Below are 11,825 nucleotides of genomic sequence, written 5' to 3' on the forward strand. Positions count from 1 at the left end.
CAACAATCAGAAAATATAATACATAAAATAAAGGATCCTCAAACAAATAACATTGTGTATAAATTTGAAGACATTCAGTTAGCTTTTCTAAAATTTTACAAAGAACTATACACACAACCTACACTGAAAAAAAAAGTTCTTTCAATTTACTTGATTTTATTGTGTACATCGGTCCCACATAATATGAATAAGTATGACTGACTTAATTTTCCACTTTCCCTCAAGTAATTAATGCTTGTCAAATCAAAGTATTTTATTTACATCAGATTACTTTAAAAAATCATGTTTGATGTACTAATATTAATCTGTTATCATAATATCAATGTATTGCATAATGTCAATATATTTTAATGTTTAACACCAACTTATTTTTATTTGCCAGTGGTACGCAATGATATTATGTAATGTAAACACATTGCAATTATGTTTGTGCAACACAAATTATGGCTTTAAATCCTACTTAATTTTTTCAATTGAAATATTAACTGATCATTATTGACAAAAAAGGCAAAGACTGTGAGTGCTACTGAACAATTCACCTTTATTAAACTGTAACAGCAGTGAAAGCAGCAATTCTGCCATGAACAAGTCCAAAATCACATCCATATAAACTTGTTAACACATTTTTAAAGATAGCCTGCAGGAATAACTAAAAGAAAAAGTTAGTTTGAGAATGTATTTGCAAATATTTCACAAAAAACTGGCCTTAGCAGCAAATAAAAGAAAGTGCTTATAGATGATCCTGTCATCTCTTACATATAACATTTGTATTAATTACACAATTGAAAATGTAAACTAAATTAAGACTACCTGAAAAAAAAAACACGCTTTTATGAATAAACAGATTTACACAAATATAACTTGTGTATTATTTGACAACAGTTTCAGCTTCTGTACAAGTATTTACCTGTACAAGATTTCAACTAAGTTGAGCCTTAAATGACACTGTTACATAACTAATACAAAACACCTACATGAATTTTAATCTTCATTTTAAACATGTAAGCAGGACATTAAGGTTGACTTAGAACATATTGCTAAAAATCGTCAGTAAAAATTTCTTACAACATGATACCAAAAGGAAAAATCATCCTGCATTGCAGTCACATGAGGGGAAAGCAATAAAAACATAAGCAGTATAACGTTACTGAACACAAAATGAAAAACTGCAAAGAATTGCAGAAGTGCAGTCTTTGACTTCTCAATGAAACAGACGGTTTTTGAGAGCAAGAACTTTAGAGAGTTTAGCTCCATCCAGTTCCATGAAAACCTTCTGGAAAACGACAAAGTTGTAGCGGAGATCAGCAGGGTAGGCAAGGTTTAATGCATACATGAGTCCAAATAGCATTATCACAGCAAATGCTACATTATCCAAATTCTTCGCCACCCTGATGCCTGCAAGGACAACTCTTGTTTATCTGTTGAAGCTTGCTCTTTAAGAAGATAAATTCAAATAGTGGTGTCTTCAACAGTCTCACTGATGGCATGTTCTTCCATGCCCTGTAAAAAAGAAGCCATGTTAGTCATTTCATGTCAAGTAAGTAATATGACACACTGTGGAAAGTCTGAAAAAAAAAAACGTACATACCACATACTCCCAGATAAGCATGCCAGGGTCTTCACCCATGTAGATACACACTCCCTTGACACACTCAGCATCAACATATTCACAATATGAAATGAAATGTATGTAATTAGCATCTTCATTCAGCCCTTGTCCTTCATTTAAGTTTTAATAGTGTACTTTACATTAATGTTTTTAAAGTAAAGGCACACAAATTAATAATAGGTTTACTGGCAATTAATAATAAGTTGACAAACTGAAGGTAAGCAGATGTAAAAATACAAAATGAGAGAATTTATCATGGGAAAACATTTGAAATCTTCCACAATTATAAAGTTTCATCCAAAGAGGATCATGTTAAGTGAATGTTGAGGCTTTATCACTTACATTATCCATTTATGCCACAATTCTTTTCAGTATTAGTCCAAGCCCTCCTCTTCTGTTGACTAACTTCACCAGGTTATCCAAGTGGAGAGCCAGCTGAGCCAGGAACTTTGTTTGAGGGGGGATGGTGGCAATTCTCTTAAACTCAGCGTTGATCTCAAAACATGAGCACAGAGAAATGAGCTTCAAAGGTTTAATACCTGGAAGAAGGCTGCAATCACTCATGCTGAAGAAATGGGCTGTCAAATAACAACTGTGCCTTAACCATTTTAGGCTAATACCACAAGAACACCGTGTATGAGGCAAACCTTACCTCATGGAAATCAAATAGAGCAGGCCATCTTGCCATGAAAGCCTCCACCATTGGTGCATCACGAACAACTTCATGTCTTCTGTATGAAAAAGTCTTTTCCATCTTGAGTTTCACCAACTCTGTTACTCTTTTTTATGTCCATGTCGTGGGCTTTGACATGTCAATAGCTTTAAGAGTCCCTTTGTCTGCTACTTCTGAAACTGAGGTGAGGTTAAGAAACCCATTCCCAAACAAGGAATCCATAAACTGAAGTCTGAAACTGCCCTGAAGACAACACTGTCTCTTGACTTCAACGATGAGATCCTCAGTTGATTCAGGCGCTCCATTAGAGAGTGAGCCTTCGACAGGTTCCGTCAGCCAAAACAGTCTTTAGGACCATAGGACTCTGTAGGCAAAAAAGAATTACATATCAGACATTCAGAAAGAATCATTTCAGTTTAGTTTTCATAAAGCTATCCATACCCAATACTCAAAGTTATAAAGATCAGACATAAAAAAGAAGAATTTATCTAATGAAATACATGCGACTGAACCTATTACACTTATATGAACACCTTTTATTTCTATATGCCTTTTTAAAGTCACAATGTGGACTGATCCAATCTCATAGTCAACCAATGGATAAGTATCAAGGAGTTCACAGAGTGAAATGAGAGTGAATATTCGTGTGGATACTGGGCTGAGCTCAAAAGCTCTGTCGTGCTCTCTGTACCAGCCACCAAGCTCTCTGACAATGTAGAATATGCTGTGGTACAATGCAGATATGGTTTTTCAGTATTCTGGCAATCCACCTGCTGCCCTTTGGGCGAGTACCATTCCCTTTCTATAATTTGTGCCCTTTAATGTCACACACTGTGCAAGGTTGACCTCTAGAATGTCAGGGAATATGTACCTAATGACTTAAGCTATCTCCTCTTTAAGCAAATCCACTAGAAAGGCCGATACAGCTGAGACCTCTAATTCAGACTTGCCAAGAGATGGGGAGTTTAGATGGTAAGCTATCATCATCTGATGTTTTGACTTCTGTAATCATAAAGGTAAAAATTCCACCATCACAAAAAACATTAATTTTAATTGAAAAAATGTATTCCAGTCCAGAAGAGCATCAATGGTTTCTTTAAAGTACCAATCTTTCTCTCATTTATACATAATGTTTTGAGAAGCAGCTCACATATGTTCTACACAAAGTAGAAAAAAAAGGGGGGGGGGAGGGGGGGGGGTTCCTAATTTTTGTTAGGACGATGTTGGAAAATTCACAATACATCACTTAATAAGACATACTCTGTTGAACAAACTTATCTCCTTGTAGATATCTGCTGTATTATTTGGGCGTGACCAATAGAATAGTCAAGTAAGTGACACTTCACCTAAAACAATGACTAAATGGAAAAATGATTTGGCATTTATGGGCACAGGTTCTTAAACCCACGTCTAAGGTGGCAGGATCCTTATTATAACTTGAGTGCGTGTCAGCAGCAAGAATTAAGGTATGGCACTGTGGGGCTCCCAGCTTCTTAAACTCTGACGGTTACAGCCGGACTAATTAGCCACTGTAGCCATAACTAGCACGAGTAACACAAACACCATTGTGCTCTCTCAGTGACGTTTTAGCTTGCTAAGCCATCAAAAACGTCAGTGCTCTCTGTCACATGCATAAATTCCATATCGACAACAGCTGCTTTCTCCCGACTATGTGCAATTTGTTACTATTTTTCAGTTTTAGCCACAAAGCTAATACCAACTTTAGCTAGCACTGTAAAAACAACATGTAGATGCATTACAGATTACTTTTCATATAGCATGCACTACAACAATTCTGTGAAAACGTACCCAACTAAAACAAATGTATTTAAATTACTTACCTTCTCAGTATGCCTGACTCAGTGCCAAAGGTTGCATGTGGCTAAACAGTCTTCCAGAATCTGGCGGTCAATTGCGCTCTCCTTAAATTATGTTGTTGTCTTATTGGATAAGACTCTAGGTCTTATTATCCAATCATATTTAGTTGTTGTCTTTGAATATATTGCATCATTTCCGGTTGTGGTCAAAAATGATTACAATGGTTTTAGTATTCTAATTTAGTCACTTTAAATCAATGCAAGAAAAATGAGTAGTCTCAGTATTGTTTATAATCAAGTAAATGGTACTTTATTTAATCATGTAAATAAGAGAAACATGAAAGGCTTGTGTAGCATTAACTAAATTCATTTGTGCAAATTCAAAAGCCTGCCAATTCCCATTTTTTCAGTGTAGAGTGGATGTTAAAGGTATGATATCTTTCTTGGACTCACTTTGCTTACCAAAGCTGAATGAAAAACAGAATATAACCTTAATCGAGGACATATCTGAAATTGAAATTAAAAAAGCTATTTTAAAATTAAAACCTAATAAATCCCCAGGCCCGGATGGATTTCCATCAGATTGGTATAAGGAAATGAAAGAGTTATTGATCCCCTTGATGAGAACATCATTCAATTATATTTTAAAGACGGGAGTAATCCCCCCATCTTGGAATGAGGCTTCTATTTCCTTAATAGCTAAAGAAGGAAAGGACAGGCTTGATTGTGGAAACTACCGCCCTATTAGTGTTCTTAACCAGGACTATAAGATATTCACATACATCCTTGCCAAAAGAATTGAAAATATTCTTGTTCAGATAATTAGCTTGGATCAGACTGGTTTTATTAAGCAGAGACAAACGCAAGATAATGTTCGCCGAACATTACATGTTATTGATTATGTTGGAAAAAATAAAATTCAGATGGTCCTTATGAGCTTAGATGCTGAAAAGGCCTTCGATCGGGTTAATTGGGAATTTCTATATAAAGTCATGGGCAAGTTTGGATTTCATCAATCGTTTATCGGGATTATACAAGCACTATATAAATCACCAAGGGCAAGAATTAAAGTTAACGGGGCGCTTTCTAATGTTTTTAATTTACAGAGAGGGACACGTCAGGGTTGCCCTTTAAGTCCCTCACTCTTTGCTCTTTTCATAGAGGCCCTGAGTCAAAGTGTTATACAAAGCAATAATATTACTGGAGTCGAGATCATGGGTCGAGAGCATAAGATTTCCTTGTTTGCTGATGATATTTTGATTTACTTGACAAATCCAAACATTACTTTCCCCAAGCTGTTGTCACTTCTGGAGACCTTTAGCTCAATATCAGGTTATAAACTAAATATATCGAAGACTCAGATATTAACTTTTAATTATAAGCCAAATCAGGAAATTAAGTCTAAAATCAATTTGAACTGGGAGTCGGAGCAGATGAAGTATCTTGGAGTAAATATTACTAAAGATCTCTCTAAGATATATAATGCAAATTTTAATCCTTTGTGTTATCAAATAAATGAGGATATTAAAAGATGGAACTTATTACCATTTTTAAATTTTGAATCATGTATTGATACAGTTAAAATGAATATCTTGCCCAGGATGCTTTATCTGTTCCAAACACTCCCAGTTGAAATAACTGATAAGCAATTTCAGGAATGGGACAAAATAATCTCTAGGTTCATATGGCAGGGGAAAAAAACACGGATTAAGTATCAAACTATTCAGTTGGCTAAAGACAAAGGGGGGTTGGGGTTCCCATGTTTGAAAGATTATTATATCTCAGCTCAATTGAGGATATTAGTGTGTTGGTGTAATGTAGACTACCAAGCGAGATGGAAATAAATAGAAATAGAAACAGTGGCCTTAAGAGATTTTCCAATTCAGGCAAGCTTAGGGGATGTGACACTCATTAAAAAACAAATTAATCAAGGAAACCAATGGATTAACCTGCCTTTAAAACTTTGGTTACAATTTCTTAATAAGAATGATTGGAATGAAGAGGTTAGGATTTTAAGATGGTGCGCTTTTGATTTTGATTTTTTACCCAATAAGTTAGATGTAAGATATAAAAAATGGGCAGGACAAGGCTTAATGGCATATTGTATGTTTTACGATAAGGGAATTCTTAGGGACTTCCAATCAGTAAAAGATCAATACCAGTTAAGCAAAACTGATTTTTTTTAGGTTTCTTCAAATTAGGCATCACCTACATAACTTTATACCTAAGAGAACAGATCTTTTCTCTTTACCTGTTTTGAGTATATTTGTCAAGGCTTACCAGGCAGATCCCGGCCTCACGGTGATTTCTAGACTGTATAAGGGTATACAAGAGGTTAAGAAGCGGAATACTACTTACATTAAAAAAAAAAATGGGAAAGGGAAACAAATACAGCAATTTCAAATGACATTTGGTATCAGCAGTGTGCTTTTCAGTGGAGAATTTCTAGTTCTAATATATGGAGATGTTTTGGTTGGAAGAGTCTCTGTAGGTTTTTTATTACTCCTGCACAAAGTAAATATTATTCTAATCACTCTAACTGCTGGAGAAACTGTGGGGCCCAAGGAATAAAACACTTCCACCTGTTTTGGTCTTGCCCATTGATCAATATTTTTTGGGTATCGATTCATTCTGAGTTACAGATCATTTTTAGTATGCGACTTCCCTTTAATTGGGATGAACTTTTGTTTGGATATTTATACTCAGTGAATGTAGATAAAACGTCCAAGCTGTTGTATGGTATTCTGAGTTTGGCTGCCCGTAAGACTATTAACAAGAAATGGCTTAGTGTGAAAATTCCATCACTAAATGACTGGTATGAGATTGTTTATGGGATGTTTAAAATGGAAAGAATTACCTTCATTAATAGACTCCAATATGACATATTTAGTGATATTTGGGTTAAATGGAAACATTACATTTTGTCAAGGAGACCCGATCTTGTTTGAATCTCTGTAATTATGTATGCCATATTTCTGAATTGTTATGTGTATATATGTATATGTCAGTATGTATGAGGACATAGGCGAATACATATGTATGTAGGTATGTGTATGTATGTCTAAGGATATGGGTGTGTATGTGTGAGTGTGTGTATATATATATACACACTAGATGGTACACCCGTTTGTTTATTTTTGATTATTTGTTTATTTTGGTTTATTTGTGTTCATATAGGTTGCTTATTAAAAAATAAAATATTAAAAAAGATTTTGGCAGAGATTTGTAGATGTTTGTTTCTTTTTCTCTCCCATCTTCATACAGTTTTCTCCCCGTCTCTCACATTCTTTCAATCTTTGTGCTGCCATCCAAAAGATAAATGTTACAGTGTAAGAGAATTACAACCCAATAAAATGCATAAACTAATCCATATCAATTATCCATCCATATCAATAGCTATATTAAAATTGAATGAGGTGGTAATGCTGACAATCAACATAAGAAGAAAAATCCTTTTGGCTTTCTTTTACCAGCACCCTTTAAAAAAAAAAAAAAAAAAAATTGTTTATTTTAGAAAAAACAGGTATATCCATCTATGAAAAACAGTCATCATTTCTTTCAGGACTTAGGTCAAAGGAAAATCCTAAAACTAAAAAATATTCACATTGGAATTGTTTCCTCAACAAAATACAACAACCTCTGTTTATAAGTAAAGCTGTTCAAGCACAAATAAATCCCAGAGAGAAAATAAATGATGCAATTAACAGGTTAACTGATATCAGGTCGCCATTTAACATAAGTTTAGGCAGCAGGTTATTTAATTTCAGTGAATATTTAATTTTGTGTATTTATCTAGTCTCAGAATTAAAAAAAAAAAAAAACTTCAAAGAAACCTTAAAAATGCACCTTGCATTAATATGTATATATTTGCTGGAACATATTTGCTGCTGGTAGTCGCGCCGACTACCAGAAGCTCATCCCTGCATCCTTCGTGTGTCCTGCATGGACTCGGTGTCTGTGCAGGGTGACTGCTGTCCTGCTATTTCACTTCTTACCTGCGCTGTTCATTCTGCTGCAGATCAACCACTCAGTAGACCAGCTCGGTTTTATGGTAACCACACAGGATCCGTTAATTTCACTCCGCCGCGCAACCTTCGAAATACATGTAATTAGGACCTCTTTGTATCAGCCCCTACGTCAAATATCAATAAACTAATGTTTAAAGGACTGTTGTCATTTCTATTCCCTCACCAGCAGATTGGTGGTGGGTAAAGGTCTGAGGGTAAAGAATAAACATAAAGACAGAATTAAAACTATTCTTAGTCTACCTGAAAATTTGATATTGGGTCAGAGAGAACAATTGCGGCTCTGTTTTCTTCTGTGTCTCCTCTGTGACAGAAAGGAAATGAAGCCCTGCCTCTATCGGATTGCAAACATACCAACAAGTAACGTGTCAGAAGCTGTTTTTTCTTCTCCAGACGTGTTTGCGCAGCTTTTCTATTCAAGTAAAATTGTTCTCAGGTTAGTAGGAGGCGCCGACATTCCTGAAAAGTCATTTCTCATAATCCGCTCTCGTATCCTCTCTGCCCCCTCCCCCCTCGATCCATGTTGGACTTTTCTGCCTTACATGTTTAAGGCACTTTCACACATAAAATCTGTGCGAATATTTCATGCGCATTTTATATTTCGCACGAAATATATATTTCGTAATATTTGTAAGTATTTTTCGGACTCATCTATTCTTCATGCAGCTGTTCACACCGACCAAGCTCTTTTCCCGATGTTTCGAATCTGAATTAACAGATCTGACCAATCAGAACACTGCATTTGGCAACCAGCATAGCTCAAATCGCGTGCATGTACTGAATATACAATGAAACGGAAATAGTAAAATAATTTTAATAGTAAAAATAGTTTAAAAACAACAACAACAACAACAACAACTATTTTGCCTCAGGCACACAGCTAAATAGGCCTTCTCAGGTGTGTGGTCCACTCTGCTAACAAGAGCTTAAACTGCACTGACATCTTGAAATACGTTCAAAAGCGGCCATCGTACAGTTTCAGCTCCTGCATCAAAACATAAAATGTCTTCTCTGAGAATCTGATGAACTCAGAATCTCTGTCTTTTTCTTTCCTGGCTTGGGAACATCAGGACCAAATTGCGCAAAAGCGCAACGTGTTCGGTGTGTCTGTATGATATAGGGCAAGTTACAGCCTATACACTACATCAGTGCCAAAGGCGGTGGTAGTTAAGGAAAAGACAGAAAAAATAGATAAACAAAGATAGAAATTAAATGTTAAACAGGATGAGAGGAATAAATACTACAATTATTAGACCCACGTCTTAACTGTGAGACATCTTCAAAATGTTTTTCTTTTGCATTTTCGCCAAATGCAGAAAAGCAAAACTGAGAGGCCATATATGAATGAACATATTGTGGGAGAATGAAAAACATAAAGTAAATCTGACTTTTTTGTTTGTGTATTGCTTTTACAAACTCGTGTATTTAAAGAGAAATGCAACTTTTTCAGTTTAAAGTGTGTAAATTCTTACCACTAGAGGTCACAAGATTACAAACTGCAGTCCACTGATTTCTGTTTTCTTACCACCTAGCTATAATGGCTGGTGTAGGACAAATGTGCCTTAGTCAGCCAAAAAACAAGAAAACAAGAACAAACAAATAAACAAACAAACAAAAAAATGGACTCAATAGCAAATACATATTTTGCAGTATGCGTTTTTACCCCCAAGTCACCGCAAAAACTGGGGTTCCTCAGATCTGTCCTATTATATATATTTTTTTGTTTAGGTCTGCAAGGTTGTCAGTTAGCTGTTTACCTTGATATGCCAGGTGAGTCTAATCTATTTACTCTAGATGAGGCTCTAAAACGTTTTTAAAAGGAGTCTAATGCCAGTCAAAGACACTGTTCTACTTCATATGTTGTTGAGGATATCCTTAAATGCTCTGTTGGTAAGCCCCCCCCTTTTTTCCACTGTTAGCTGCTGTTAGCCAGCAGTCTTTCAAGTGGATCTAACATGGCTGAACTTGACACTAACTTAATAAACTCTCATACGGTATGAGAATGTGGTCAAACTATTTATTTATCAGAAGGAAAGTGTTATTTTTAGGACACTCGAGTCTAACATTAGCTGACATAAAGTCATAACCTGCTGTGTTGGGGGGTTCTCGGGGCCCTATCCTCGGCTTGCCGCAGGGTCAGTTGCCCGCTGCCTGTAGTCCCCTGGCACTCATGCCTTTTGCTGTGGGAGCTCCATCTGGGACGGATTGATTAGTGATTGATTAATCATCAAGGAACTGACCTTCCAGCCCATTGTTCATTCAGTAGTGCTAGTTTCAGTCACTGTGCAATGTATTGTTTATAAGGCTGGGAAACCTGCAGTCAGATTAGACTAATCTGACTGCATCAAGATGGCATTTCCTTACCTGGACGATTGAGCATGCATCAAGACGTCTGGGACCTCCCTTTCCCTTGGCTTCCCTGGGGTGGACACACGTTTGTCATCAGGACATGTGGCCTCAGATCTAAAGCTTACTTGGGGTCCGTCGGCATCCGGTTTCTTGTGGGTCTTTCCCTGTCCGTCTCTGGCTCCCTTGGGGGGCATGAGTGCATTGCTGTAGTCTCTCACCCTCATTTATGAAGTACATTTCATGACAAACCCTGCATGCCCGTTTGTGTCATCCCCCATCCCCTTCTTTTCTGTCCTTTTTTCCATCCCCCCTTTCCCCCTTTCGTCTTCTATCTTTTGCCAATCTGGCCTTTATTTCTTGTCTGCTCCAGCATAATATCCACACAGATAATAACACCAATAATAGAAATTAATTAATTAATTAAACAAAAACAATTAAAAACACTATGGTGCTCCTCTTGGGAAAGTAAATAAGTTTGGCTCAACAAAGCATTCAGACCATGATTCTGCTTGCTACAACTGCTGGACAGGTAAAAAACAAAAACAAAAAAGATGTAGGGGCGGGGCCATATGGCAGGTTCCAGGAACTGGGTTACATGTATGTCATCAGTTTGCTAGAAGTAATTACAAAACTTTTTTTTATCCCCCCCAAAAACAACAAAAAAACAAAAACAAAAACCAACAACTCAAAAAATGGCTGACTACATCTTTAAAGAAAACATCATGAATGTCTTTTGCAAACAACATTCAGCCACCAGGTGGAGCCACAGTATCATGAAGCTAAACTGCAGTCAGTTTACATTCCTGTAGATCTTCGTGGTGTCACAGTGAATAAAGAGGCAGAGTTACAGGACTGATGTCTGCACACTGAACCAGAGACATGGACACATACAGAGTGGAAACTGTTCAGTTTAAATAAACACAGGCGAGTGCTTGATTTTCTCTCTTCTGTACTCCATGTCGGCAAATCAAACGCACCTCAAAGGGGCTGAAATGTTTGAAATAGTATTAAGAATAAGCCTGAGGTCAGTGGCGGCGTGTTAAGGTGCAGATATACCCACAGAGGGTTTCTCTCAGTCTGTGACATTCAGGTTTGCCTGTTGCTCAGCAATTAGCCATGTACAGTGTTTCATGATTTTACAGGTAAAAGAACAAAGGGCCGAGCAGAGACTATTTTACTCATCATAGCTCAGAGACTTTAAAGGCAGGATGCCTTAGCCACATGCTAACACATTGGATGCCTTTTAGCAACATGTCGGTATGTAGGGTTTAGATTGCGACCCAAAAATGTGATCTTTTCCTAAACCAAAACAAGTAGATGTAACCCACCCAGATGATAAGTGCAAAAGCAAT

The sequence above is a fragment of the Perissodus microlepis genome, chromosome 5, assembly GCF_051167445.1.
Source record: "Perissodus microlepis isolate ML-2025 ecotype Zambia chromosome 5, ASM5116744v1, whole genome shotgun sequence".
Classification (NCBI taxonomy): Eukaryota; Metazoa; Chordata; class Actinopteri; order Cichliformes; family Cichlidae; genus Perissodus; species Perissodus microlepis.